Genomic DNA, 13,949 nt, shown 5'->3' on the forward strand with positions numbered 1-13,949 from the left:
TCAAGGCAGAGAGGCTGAAAAATATCAAGAGGATGATTCTCTTGGCATGGTGGCTTTCATTCCCCCTCACAAAGATGCTAAGGATGAAAGCTAGTTCTTTTTTTTTTTCTTTTCTTTCTTTTTTTTTTTCTTCCCAGGGAAATTGCCAGCCAGCGGTTTACAGCTAGAGGAGATTGACTCACCAGTATAAATTGAAGGGTGTTTAGAGTCTGAAACAAAATAATAATGCAAATAGTTGGCTTGTCAGTAAGAGGGAAGTGAATTTTTGGCTCAGGCTGACTGGTAATAAGTGGGTTGGAGTAATCATAAAATCTGACTGTTAATTATATTAATCAGTGTATTGGGGCAGGCAGGAAAGACCGGGCTGTGCTTCAATGACATACACGGGGAAAAATTGCTTCAGGGCTCTTGTTAATTAGCAGAGGGATACAGTCAGTGATGTATCATAGCTCCGATCCTGCACACCAGTGAAATTCATTAAAACTATTATCAAGTCACGTCAAATCTCAGTGCTTTGTGCTTTGTTCCCGGAGCGGTTGTCATTCTTTCCCTCGTTCCCCCAAATTCACACCAGTACAATTCCACAGGGACGAAAACTTCCATCAGAGTAAGTGTCTGTGGTGAAAATTTGGGGACAATTGGAGCCCTCACCACTCCTCCCAGTTACCCCATGAAAAAAAATGCAATCGATACGGTGTCATCCCACATACGAATGGGGGTGGCTCTGTGGATAGCAATGACTACCTCGCTAATGACTAAGCAAATTGATTTATTCCTCCACTTCACCGGGAACTCAGTGCCACACAAGGTTCATCGACATTTACCGAAATCTCGCTGCCCCTGGAGTTTTCTTTCCCAGAGCAATTTCAATGTATCTGAGAACTGCTTGTAGCATCGCTGTGACTATTAACAGCCAAGCTTTGGGGTTTTGTTCAATGCCATGCCTAATTATCTCTTATTGCACAATGCAGAACAAAGCTGAGGGTTACCTTTGCACGCAGGGCTAATCCTGACCTTTGCTACCTGTCTCTTTTTTTAGCACGGTTTCATTGGCTTTCTACCCAAAGTGCTGCACACATCTCAAGGTAAATGCAAGTCTTTGTGCCCAATTATATATGTGCATTGATTGGCTTCTTCTCTCCAGCCCTTTAATCTTATCTCACTGTAGTAAAGTCCCACGAGTCTTTTTCTCTGTCTATGAGTGTTTACTTTTGACCAGGAACAGCAGGTGAATTGGGATTGAATAATTATTTATCCGGAAGCCTGCACTGCGTGGTGGTTTGTAAATGTCACAGTCTTTTAATCTGAAAGACAAATCTTATCTGGTGTGTGGGAATAAGGCATAAAAGTTGCTGGTCAACGTGATCTTTTCGTCCTTTAGCAAAGCAGCCTCAGGCTCCAAAGCTGTATGTAAATCATTGTTTTTCACCACATTTACCACTTCACGTACCATTAAGTACAGGAACAAGCAGGAGGCCCCTGGGAGGGGCACAAAGACTGGATTTTGGTATCTTCTACCCCCAAAGGTACCAGAAAGACCTTGCTCCTGTTCTATCTGGGGGCTGCAGAACATAAAGGATCAACACCATGCACAGCCACTGTCAGCATTTTGAGGTGCCCTTGTGCTGCACGGTGCTTGAGTTGCTGCCTTGGCAGGCTGCTGAGAGCCTCCTCGGTGGTTTCACCTCCCGTGGTGGTTTCCAGGCTGTTCATCAGAAACAGCCACCAAACCAGCCCCTGGGGACGTCCCCACCTTGCACACGGTGAAGTCAAGAGGTGTGTGTCTGCAGGGGGATCTGCAATGGTCCTTGCAGCAATGTCAGGGGCTGAAACCACGGCTGGTGCAAGCCCCATCCCATCCCCAGCTTGTGCAGGTCAACAGAGCCATGAATGATGAAGAACCATGAATATACCCAAGCTAAGCACTGCCCCTGAGCTCAGATGCTTAGGGTTCACTTCACTCATCACTGCAGTGCTGTTGACTCTTTTGCTGTTTGTTGGTGTGAGGGCTTGGTGGAAGAAGATTGGAGTGGCAGAGGGGGGGGCTAGGCTTATCAGGAGCTCCATCTGTGCTGGAGGGACATCCATCGGAGCTGAGGATGGGGCTTCCTATAGCCCAGAGGTCTGCAGGGTTGTCTCAGCTGTAGTTAATTACAAGGACTTGCAGGTGGTAAAGGTTCGGACGGATTTCAGCATGTCTTCACCCAATTTGTGAGGTTCACTTCTGAGAAGGGCAGGATGTATTTGCCAACACGCTGCCGCCTTCGCACACGGTGAGAGTTCATTGCGAGCCTCACAAAGCCGGTCTCGGTTGGCACGGCCTCTGCCAGCAGATGTGGAGGGGGAAAAAATCCCCCAAACCTGTTGGTGCTGTGCTCCCAGTTGAATGACGCTAGCACTGAAATTACGGGCAAGCAGTCAGAGAGGTATGATAAGATGTTTCCTCCGGTGGTAAGGTCCCCATTGCATAGGCTGCTTCCATTTCTTCATTTCCTCTGCTCTGGTCTGATGGTGCATTCTGCTTTCGGTCTTATCTAGCAACCTTCAGGTCTGCAGAGCAGCTTTCGTTTTAATTACGTTTACCTGTGCCTAGTTTCAAACCATGGCTGAGGTCGCCTCACGTCTGTGCCTGGCGGAGCCGAGGTCCTCGTTCACAGAAAAGGGCCTGAAGTGTAATATTGCAGCATCCCACCCCATTAACCGCTTCTGAAGCTCACAGGTGAGGCCTGGAGGTAACAAGCATTTGATTTCTTCACTCCTAAGACCTCTAAGGGATGTTTTCAGCCTCCAGCATGGGATGGACCCACATCGGGTTTTGCTGAGGGCTCAGGTTTCTTAGGCTGCTGTTCCAAATTCAGCTGAAACTGAACACAAAGACACACAGCTGCTGTCTAGGAGTCATCTGATGGGAGAGCTTAACAGATGGAAGCATATAGAGCATTAAAAAAAATCAAAAAAATGACATTGTAATGTCCTAAGCTGTGTGCTTCTGCCTAGATAGAGGTGTCGTGCTGTCCCCCTCCAAACTGTGAGGGGTCTGGGATGTGTCTGCAGTGAGCAGTAGTTTCTTGCTATGAAACTGTGGCTGAACTCAAACAGTGACTGCCAAGATATGAGGGAAATCATCTTGTGCAAGTTTTTGCTTTCTCCAAGTTGTTCCTTCTTAGCAAGTTTCCCTGGGCTGTGCTCCCACAGCTAGGCCTGAAGAGAGCAGGCCACCTAGGCCCACACTGACTCACGTTTTCACCTCACATTGGCAAAAACCACGGAAAGCCAGGCCAAACACACTTCTTGCACAAAGTCCAAACACTTCCAGCTAGATTTTTTTCCCTGCTTTTCCAGTCTTTCATGAATTCTTTCCATTCTTCAGATTCAGTTGCTTAGGACTCATCCCACTGCTTGTGGTTCTGATGTCACTGTAACTCTCTGGAGGTGCAAGCTGGTTGTGTTGCTGTTGGTGTAAAGGTGGTTGGATCTGAAAGACTTGGCTTGGTTTGATCCCTCCTCTGTCTTCCTACCAGATCCACACCACCTCTTGGTGGTAGATAAGGAATCTCAGCAGTGTTTTGGGCCAACACTGCGTGCATGGCCTCCCAGAGAGGAAGGGATGGAAGGTGGCCTTGAGTTTTTTTCTCTGCCTTGTAATATGCAGTCATGGCATTGTTGCAGTCAAAACACAACCACAGAGCTCTGCTTGGGTTTCCTTTGTGGAGCAGAGGGCTCTCAGATACGCTGGGGGAGGCCACCAGATGCTTTGGAGATGATGACCAACACATCTTTCACTGCCCAACTGAACTTTCACTCAATGTGCTGTTGGGGAGAGGAGCAGCGATGGGGGCTGTGGTCTCCTCAGAGGCCCTGGGGAGTTCAGAGGTGCTCTGCAAAGTGCTTCTCAGGATGACTTTGAGGTTGGGGTTGGTGTCTCCAGGCATGCACAGCCTTTCCATCACCTCTAGCCCACACTGGATCAGGCCCAGGATGCATCATTGCAGTTGCAATGTGCAGTGTGAGTCTTTGTATATGGGGCCGTGTTACCAAGTGAATTTTCTTTTGAGAATAGAACTGGTTGTGCAGCAAAATCGTAGGCTTACAGGGAGGGGTAATATAAGCTGGTTATTTTTTTTTAAAAACTAGACACCCCCACCCTTTTCCTCTTGAGTTTAATTTTTACAATGGTCTGTCAGGTTTGTTGCCAAATATCAGTTCATCACTTTTGTGTGTGTGTATGTGTGTATGAAACGTTTGCAGCTGGGGACTTTCCATGGGACAGTTTGTTTGGAAAGAGTGATGTAAATTGTAAATTACGTCTTAATATGTCTTAAAATATCTGAGCCTGGGAAAACACGTCATTTTACTAAAGATAATGCGGATGCTCAGAAGCTCAGCAGGTATCTGGTGAAAACTCACACCAGCAATGAAAGTCATGGTTATTTTTAAAACTGCTTGTTAAAAGGTATAGGTGACCCTAAAAATGATATCATTAAATTTATGCATGAGATAATTACTTTTTTTCTTTTTAACTTCCTACTGGTAACATGACCATAAAAAAGAATAGTTGAGTAGAAATAAATGACAAGTAAATCATTTTAAATGAGATTTCAATAAGCAACTAGTAAATTTGCTACATTTCTTTCAATTTATTACTCAAATACAGAAGAAAACACGTTCTGTATCGAAAACCAACATCGTGAGCAAAACATCCTTTTGTGCAATCCGTTTCTTTTTAGGGGAGTGATGACGCTGAGAGATTTGGGGTTTGCTGTCCCAGATGATCCCACTGCTATTCTGAGTATTTCCTAACAAAAACAGACAAGATGGTAAACCAAATTCATAATGTAAATTCCTATAATTCAGCGAAAGTTCATCAGAAATCTCGGTTAAATGACTTCTTACCAAATTAATGTTCTCTGGTTTTAAAGGAAATGGCATAACGGATGTGTATATTTTTGTACATATTTGTTTACTCTAGACTTATTATGCAATAAAAGTAAAAACATAGTTTGCGTCTTGAACGAATTCATGGGATTTTTACACATAGAGGATATTTAAAATGATTTATTGTTATTATTTAGAACCTCCTCAAGGGAAATGGGCCATCATCTAACTGACACTTACCTAATTTGAACAGAAATCTCTACTGTCTTTACCACAAATTCCCTACTGAAATGCAACTGCTTTTGAGATGTAACATTCACAAGTATTTCATAGTTCATTGCCCCAGACCTTTTACATTCTGTAGATATGCAAGTGGAAGAAAATTTAAACCACAGAATTTTCTAGACCAACATTTTAAAACCAGGTTCTCAAATTAGGCTTTTAAATCTATCTTTAGATACTTGAGTTTGAAAGTATTTCAAAGGTGCTGAGCACCTCTGCTTTCCATTGACACAGAAAAATTCTTGACGCTTCTCTGAATGAGATCACATTTCTCAGAAAGCCTAAGTATGGCTGTAGGCACCCAGTTTTGACTCATTTGCCTGAAAAATTCATGGTAAAACTGAGTTTCCAACACAGAGACTGTAAATAATTACTGAAGCGAACCGCAATGCTATGGGGTCTTGTGAAACAAATGCATGGTAGTTGTGATCTGTTATAGAGGAATGAAGGTTTACCAAGGAATTTGACCAAAAAAAAAATGTGCCAAAAACATCTCCAGGAAAGGTAACTGACAGTAATATTGGAGAATTATATTTATCGATTTTCTAATGTGCCCATAATGTAGGGGTTGTTACAGATGTTTACAAATCATAGCAGAAGACAAGAGCATCGTTCCCCATCATGATCTGTATTCAGCTGGGACCAGCAAAGAACAGAGCTTGCACCAGGGTGAGGAAAAAAACCCTTTTGGGGTCTTTGAGGTGAAAACCTTATTTCAGTTGAAGGCACCACTCCACAGTTTCAAGCTTTCTGGTGGTCTCACTCCAGAAGCATTGCAAATTCCCTCATTTCTTGCAGCTCTCCATGCTGTGCCTGCTGGAGCCATCCCTACAACAAGGAATAAACCCCAGTCTCTAAGATAAGGACACCTGTACAGCTCTGAGCAGTTCTTCTCTTTTCTTTTGCAAGTACAAACAACTGCCCCAGATGAACACTACTGGGGTGATGATTTTTTCCCACAGGAACCTGGCCACTGTTGAAATATCCTGAGACCACCAAGCACAGACCAATGGATCATCTAGAGATGACAATACGCTTTCGTTACCACCAGCTTTCTCCTAAAACCCACAGCTCGTAGCACTGGTACAGCTGGGTGTGCTTTGAGTTCAGCCCCTGGAGCTGATACCATTTGTCCCAAGTCTCATATCCATGGGGGATTTGTCAGATTTCCATTTCTCCTGCCAGGAGGAAGCACCAAGAGCAGTCCAGGTGCTCCGCTGTTGTTTTGAACTCAGAATTGCAGCAGCAACTGTGAGAATAAACAGTAAGACAAAAGGTAAATTCCAGGATATTTTAGGTCAGGTTTTCCAATCGGGGTGTTTCAGCCTTCCATGCTTTGTGGAACACATTGTAGGATGTGAAATCACTTGCATCTCCTGTAAGCCTTGTACACACAGCATGAGGCTCATCCCCCAGAGATCCCCCCTAGTTTTCATTGTGGCCGACAATCTTATTGCAACAGAAAGTTGCTACACATCCTGTAGTCCACAATGTATTGACATCCTGTTGCTACAGAGATTTAAAAATGGTGAATAACAACTTCTGAGTCAGTTAAAGTAGTCAGATCTCAGACCAGAGTACAAGCTTTTAATTATATTGTATTATATTATTTATTTCATTTTTTGTTAATTAAATGAGTGTCACTTTTAAATGAGCTTCAGATTTTGCTGCAATAGCTAGCTGGCTGTCAGGTCTTGGGCAAACCCTAGATGTGATACCTCACACACAGCTTTAGATGTGTGCTGTGTCGCCGTCTATATATGACCCAGTCACCCATGACTCCCTTTGCAGTCAGCAGGGAGAAATAGTCACTTTTAGGTTGCAATTCATCTCATTTGTTTTAGATGTCTGCTTCCACGGGAGGTGAATCGCACCCCAGGAGTGCTGGCATCTCCCCTTAGTTAGAGGGAGAGCCCAGGGTGACTCAAACCCTAATCAGGGGGAGAATTTTGGTCAGACTGATTCCAGTCCTGTTATCTGTGCCTCTATTTTGTATCTGTAAAATGGGTTTACCTGGGTCCATGTGGTCACTCGGTGGATGTCCAAGTTCCTCGAATGCAAGCGGTTACTTGTAAGTGGCAGCTGCTGTTTTTCTCTGTGAAGGACCTGGGGGGTTCAGAAGTGATGAAATGCAATGTGGGATGTAATGTGTTTCATACAGTTAGGCATTCATCAGTTTGTGGTAGTGCTCAAAAGTCAGAAGAATGAAAAATGAAACTGTAGGAGCCCACATCTAAGAGATTCCAGTGGTATTTGAACTCTGGTTTCCATCATAATCATTCCAAATAGACTTCAAGAGAGATTTAGGAAGCCCCACTTTTTATTCTTAAACATGCAATAAACATATCCTCAGGTTTCCCCGGAGAATGTGGCCAGGGGTGTTTTGCTGTCTTTGCACTTGTTAAGCATCAGGGATGGAAATGAAGACCAAAGATTGGGCATTGGTCTATTTGCAGTTCACTAAGGATAATTTAGTTCCTTCAGTGTTTTCCAGAAGTTCCTGGGATCTACTTAAACAACTTAAAGCCTTTCTTCCTATGGAATAAGACACATTGAGGTTCGATAACATTATTTATATTGGCAAAATTTCTCTGTCACGCTAACAGATGTAAATTCAGGTTATTACAGGTAACCCCTTCCCCCCCCATCTCAATCAGGAAGCTGTCCAGCTGCAAAGCAATCACTACGTCACAAGGTTTGGAAATGTTCCCTCCAGATACTGACTCAGGTTGGGTAGGGGAGGAAATCTTGACCTTTTTCTGCTCCCAGTGAAAATACACCTAGTCATGACACTGGAAAGGTAAAGTGAGTACAGGCTAACTCAGTGAGGAGCAGAACGTGGATGTGAAGTGCTGACTTCAGACTAAAATGATGACAAATCATTAAAAAGGGTTTTAGCAGACATTTCTTATAGAGTACTGAAAAGAAAAGAAAAGAAAAGAAAAGAAAAGAAAAGAAAAGAAAAGAAAAGAAAAGAAAAGAAAAGAAAAGAAAAGAAAAGAAAAGAAAAGAAAAGAAAAGAAAAGAAAAGAAAAGAAAAGAAAAGAAAAGAAAAGAAAAAAGGCATCGAGAGATTGCTGCTTTCAGTCACTCCCCAGGAATTTCCCTTCATGCAGCATTAAATTCATGACTAAGACTTCTTTTCCGACCAGTCTGTGCTGTAATGGAGTAAATGAAAACAATCTTGACTGCGTGGAGCAATAATTGTTTGCACCATTATTATTTATTTTTTTTCCCCAGAACATTAAGATTATCAGATTACGACTGGAAAAAAATCATGTAGGTAAAAAAAGAATAAAAATAGCACAAATATACATACACCCAAAATATCCCCAGGCTCAGAATTGCAAACTGCTCCTGCTGAGTTGTTGGAACGGGCATGAAAACCACTCCCACACCAACAGTGTGACTGGACTGCTAATGGCAACACCTTTGCTGTTGCTCGAGGAATTTTGTTTTCTTCCAGAGCTTACTTTTACAGCTAAGGACCTCAGGAGCCTGAGGTCCTCTGCTCCAGCCCTACACAATAGCAAGAATAGGTTTCCATGCTCTGTTTGCTATAGTTTATCTACTGTTACCTGCATTTCATCAAAGTACCTTTGGACACTTTTCTGCAGCAGAATATATCACATTATTTGTAATCTAGAGCTGATTTTCCAAGAGAAACCTTTATCTTTAGGTTCCAGTAATGTCTGAAGACTTCATCTAAGGTCATATGAAGGCTTTTCTGTATGAGACATTCTACAGACATGGACTAAAAATGCATAACTAACAAAAGTAGTTAAAAATATTATTTTTAGAGGTCTAGGACATAGCAAATATGTCCATTGTAGATGGGACATGAACTTTTAGCCCCGAACGGAAGAAGATATAAAATATAAGATATAAGCATAACTTGAGAAGAGGCCTGAAGTAAGAAAAACAGATTGTATTTCATCATGCCCTAAAAATAAATACGCATGGAGGGATATAAAGTTGGGGAAGGTGGATAAAATTAGTTTAAATGATTTAATGAATGGCAAGAAATCTTTGCTTTGTATTTGTCAGGATGAGAGTAAAGGACGTTGGAATAACAGAAGCACAAAGACAATGAGAGCATCGTACCTGTGTGGGTAGTTAGGAGGGGCCATATCGTGAATGTGTGTAACATAGAATCTGCAAAATGACGTATAGCCTGGATGGAAAAACTCAGAAAGTCTGAAGCCGAAGACAGCACTACGGGAAAACTCTGATGTCTTCCAGGCTTTCAGGTCACCCTGACCTCAGCTTTTTTACGGCCTTAAAAATGTCCATTTCCTTTAATGGAATAAAAGCCTTTTATGGCTTTTGGCCACAGTCCTGAGCTGGTGGGGAGAGGGATCGTGGCACTTGTTTGTCTGCAGAGCCACAGAGCAGGGTAGCTGGGTGGCTTGTGCTCATCACTGTGCACTGGGTACCACACTGCACTCTGCGAGGTATGCTCAGGGCATCTCTTTGTGTGCTCATTCATTGGCCTGCTCATCTGTAAAGGGTGACTGATAAGGAGTCTTGATTTTTTTTTTTTTTTCAGGTTTTTGAGATATCCTGATGCAAAATGCAGGTTCCGTGTTGATGTGTTGTCCTCCTGTTCCTGTGATGCTACTGTCAAAGGAGGCTACAGCCTAGGGAGCATCTTATAGGCATCCTCCTGCAGGCTCCAGCAAGTGGTATCAGACCACATAATAAGCAGCTTTTTACACAGGTCTTAGCTCTCTTATCGAAACTAAATGGCATCCCAATATGTGGAAATTAACAACATGTGTGTTCCATGCTAATGCTTACTCAGCCATTCCCCGTATGTTTTTCTAATCCGGGTTCACTAAGGGGACAAACATATCTTGTTTTATTCTCACAGCCTGTATGTTCTGAATAAGGTACCTATCTGATGAATTAGATCAGCAGTAGTACAGGTCATAACTGAGAAGAAAAAAAGTTCAGAGGGAAGCCTGAGCTGTGGCCTGCTCCCCAAAAATCTATGAGGAAACATCTCATTTGCCATAATCTAGTGCATAAACTGAATATTGCTTAGATGAGGAGGTCTGCAACCAGTTGCTACAATAAATACCAATTCAGAGCCAGGGCTACAATATAAGACAAATTTCCTTTATTAATAGGCATTCTCCAATGATAAGAGCAATCCCTCTAACAGGAATGTTTCAATGAGAAGTCTTGCCATTAGGGAGAAGTCCCCAGCTCTTTCTCTTTTGCAGCCTCTTTCGTTTTCAGTCTTGAATCGCACACATATCTGGTAACCACTTTCTGGAAAGGCATGATACCCAGTGCCTACTTAGGTGGTCAGATTCCCGTGTGTTTTATCATTGATGAATTTAACTCATTTTGAATGTCTACTCCTATAAAAGTTAGCCCCTCGACCACGTGATGGTGATAAATGACGTGATAAGAGAAATACAGCCACTAAATACAGATCCTGCACTACCTGGAGCTCTGGTTCCCTCAAACACAGACACTGTCCCTGGAGAAAGAGACAGAAAACCAGGCATTTTGTGAGCATTTCAGCCACTCAATTTTTCCCCTCACACTGGAAAGTTTGTTGCACAATACTAAATATTAGAATTTTGGTGTAGCAATGAGATAAATCTGTGTGGTTTTATCTTCAGACAATAAACTTTGAATCCTTAACTGTTCTATTTCACAGACCTAATTTGATCAATTTGCAGAAGAAATGGAGATAGAGTCAGCAGCAAGAAATATGACAGTCGCTTTTGGCTCAAAACTACAGGAATAAACATCTAGATTGGTATGTCTGTAATTAATTAGTCACCACTTGAGCAGACCCCCAGAAGTTTTTTCTCATTGAAGTCACCAAAACACTGAGTACGTGCTCAATCTGCTGTCAAATCTAGCAAAGAAGGGAGGGACACGCTAAATCCTCCACAATTCAAATGGAAATTAAGCCCTTTGCTTACAAAAACTGGACTCTTCAAACAGGATGTGCCCCACAAACCCTGGAGCGGATGACCAGAAAACAGACAAAATATTCCTTCCTTGCATGAGCTCCTCATCCAAAATCCCATCGCCCTTTATCCAGCGGGAGCGTCACCCACAGCCCAGAATGCACGGTCATATTTCTGTGTTAGAGAAAACCCATTTCCTCCAGAGCATCCTCTGGGGAATGCCCAGCACAGCCAACCCACAATGGCAAGGCTGTTCCAAGAAGTTAATTCTCCAGTTACGAGACCCCTCGGAGCGAGGCGGTGCCCTCTCACCCTGCCCAAGCATTCACATCTCCGTTCAGCTCACAGCCGCATTCCAGAGGCTGCCCACAGCGTAAGCCAAATATTTATCCAGCGGTCTGAAGCTTGAAATGCAGAAGATCTTAAAGGCACGATGGTTTGCTGGTTTTTCCAAATTCCCAGCAAAACTGGCTCCGTAGACCACAGAGATGGTGTGCGTTCGCTCTGTAACACATTCGGTTACCACTCTGGACACGAGAAAAGCGCTGGATAAATATACAGGGCAGTCTCCTAGGAAGGAGACATAACTCTCAGAAGGCTCCTCTGGCCTTCTTAATCCCATACCTCAGTCTCTGTATAAGTACATTAAAGGAGGCTGTAGCGAGGTGGGGGTTGGCCTGTTCTCCCATGTGCCTGGTGACAGGACGAGGGGGAATGGGCTAAAGTTACGCCAGGGGAGTTTTAGGTTAGATGTTAGGAAGAATTTCTTTACTGAAAGGGTTGTTAGACACTGGAACAGGCTGCCCAGGGAGGTGGTGGAGTCACCATCCCTGGAAGTCTTCAAAAGACGTTTAGATGTAGAACTTAGGGATATGGTTTAGTGGGGACTGTTAGTGTTAGGTCAGAGGTTGGACTCGATGATCTTGAGGTCTCTTCCAACCTAGAAATTCTGTGATTCTGTGATTCTCTGAACCCACAGCTGGGGAAGGGCCTGGGACACAAGTCCTGTGAGGAGCGGCTGAGTGACCTGGGGGGTTTGGGCTGGAGAAGAGGAGGCTCAGGGCAGAGCTTATTGCTCTCTGCAACTGCCTGAAAGGAAGGGGTGGGGAGCTGGGGGGCGGCCTCTGCTCACAGGGAACCAGGGCCAGGAGCAGAGGGAACGGCCTCGAGTTGTGCCAGGGGAGGCTCAGGTTGGCAATGAGGAGACATTTCTGCTCAGCAAGAGCGGTCAGGCCTTGGGACGGGTTGCCCAGGGAGGTGGGGGAGTCCCCGTCCCTGGGGGTGTTCAAGGAGAGGTTGGACGTGGTGCTTGGGGACAGGGCTTGGGGGTGACATTGGTGGCAGGGGGTGGTTGGAGCAGGTGATCTTGGAGGGCTTCTCCAACCCTAATGATTCTAGGATTCTAAAACACAGCTGTATCACAGTACACTGAATGATAACTGCAGCAGGTTTAAAAAAATGCTGACATTTGAGCATCAATAGGTAGTTAGTTCAAGCCATGTTTTTCTGTCTGGATAATGGCAGCGGGAAGATCAGGGTGGAAACGTCTCTCTAGGAACACAGAGCGTTTTTTTGGCTGCATGCATGCTGCACACTCTTTCAAGATCTGTTTATTATTCGAGGCTGCCATGGAACCTTTCTACACACAAGATGCTTGAGATAAGCTCATCCCAAGACCTATGTGTGAAGGCAGCTGTGAAGGGGAGAATTTTCTGTCTTGGGAGGGCATGGTGAAAAAAACACCATTGCAATGAATTACACTTTTCCCCGGGAGAGAAAGGAATGCATGGAATGATTGAGCTGAGCTGTGTATAACCCAAGGCTTCGCGCCAAGGGACGGAAGATAGTCAGATCCCTTTTATAGCTTGGCCCCACCCGGCTGGAAAGACACACAGCAGAGCAGCTGAAATAGCACAGATGGAAAATGCCAGGAGTCAGAGAGTGAGGACAGGGAGCAGGGAGAGCATCTAAAGCAGCGCTTGTGAGAGGTTTGCTCCCAGGAGAAGGCAAAAGGTGCTCGGAGTTTGCACAGCAAGCACGTTTGTGCAGGCTGGGAGTCCCTGAGATGGGATCCTGCCAGGACATGAAACACGTTGTGCTTCAACGTCTCCATTTCTTCAGAGACGTGAAGGCCTGGGAGAGATGAAGAGTATCAGCTGTCCCTGTTAGATGCTGATCTCTGCAGGCAAGTTAGTTTAAGGGAGGAGGGATTTGAAGATGGCCTGGAGGGAAGTCACGGAAAAGGCTAGCACGATGCTTGTTCCTCATGGAACATCGTGACAGCCACCAGGGTAGTGGCAAAAAGTTGTGTGAATATCTGTGTGGCTGGCAGAAGGTATTTAGCTTCAACAGCAAGTAATGAACTGTGTATTTCTTTGCAAGCTGTACAAACTCAAATACATTGCAACACCTGAAGGCTTGGAGTAGTGAACTGCGTGAAAAGTCCAGCCTGCAGAGTTGCATCCCCCGTAAGACCAAGCTGCTCATTTGACTGTTATAAATTTCCAGGTCTTCAGGTCGCTGTGTTACTGTCTTACCTTTCTACCTACCAATTTCTCATGACCAACCCTGCTTAATTTAGGGGATCTGTTGTTTCCTTGCCATCAAGAAACCACTGAACCACTTACCACTTCTTCTGTGGACAGTGCAAGAGATTTCCCTTCATCCTGTACAAGGGATCAGCACATTCACTGCCTCGTCACTGAAGACACTGACATCTTGACTTGCTCCTCTTGTCTCAGAAAACTTTTTCTGTAACCTAATAGAATAACCCCCTGCTTGGATGAAATCCACAGCGCTATGATTTAGCTGAGTAGATTTATTACTATACTTAAAATTCCCATCTCACAATCTTTGTAA

General features: G+C 44.1%; 2 long non-coding RNA genes across 3 annotated transcripts; one reads left to right on the forward strand and one right to left on the reverse strand.

Moving 5' to 3' along the window:
- The first annotated feature begins 2,103 nt into the window (after nt 1-2,103).
- On the forward strand, nt 2,104-11,701 carry LOC137862496 (uncharacterized). Of its 2 annotated transcripts, XR_011100351.1 has the most exons (4): nt 2,104-2,426; nt 2,539-2,719; nt 7,642-9,407; nt 9,707-11,701. It is a non-coding gene; the product is annotated as an uncharacterized lncRNA (long non-coding RNA). The 2 variants fall into 2 exon arrangements; XR_011100371.1 differs by lacking the exons at nt 7,642-9,407; nt 9,707-11,701 and adding an exon at nt 6,120-6,241.
- LOC137862451 (uncharacterized) lies at nt 6,273-9,390 on the reverse strand. The gene is made up of 3 exons (XR_011100309.1): nt 9,262-9,390; nt 7,171-7,263; nt 6,273-6,406 (listed from the first exon to the last, which is right to left on the reverse strand). It is a non-coding gene; the product is annotated as an uncharacterized lncRNA (long non-coding RNA).
- Nucleotides 11,702-13,949: the final 2,248 nt, after the last annotated feature.

This window comes from Anas acuta, chromosome 1 (assembly GCF_963932015.1).
Source record: "Anas acuta chromosome 1, bAnaAcu1.1, whole genome shotgun sequence".
NCBI classification, from domain to species: Eukaryota; Metazoa; Chordata; class Aves; order Anseriformes; family Anatidae; genus Anas; species Anas acuta.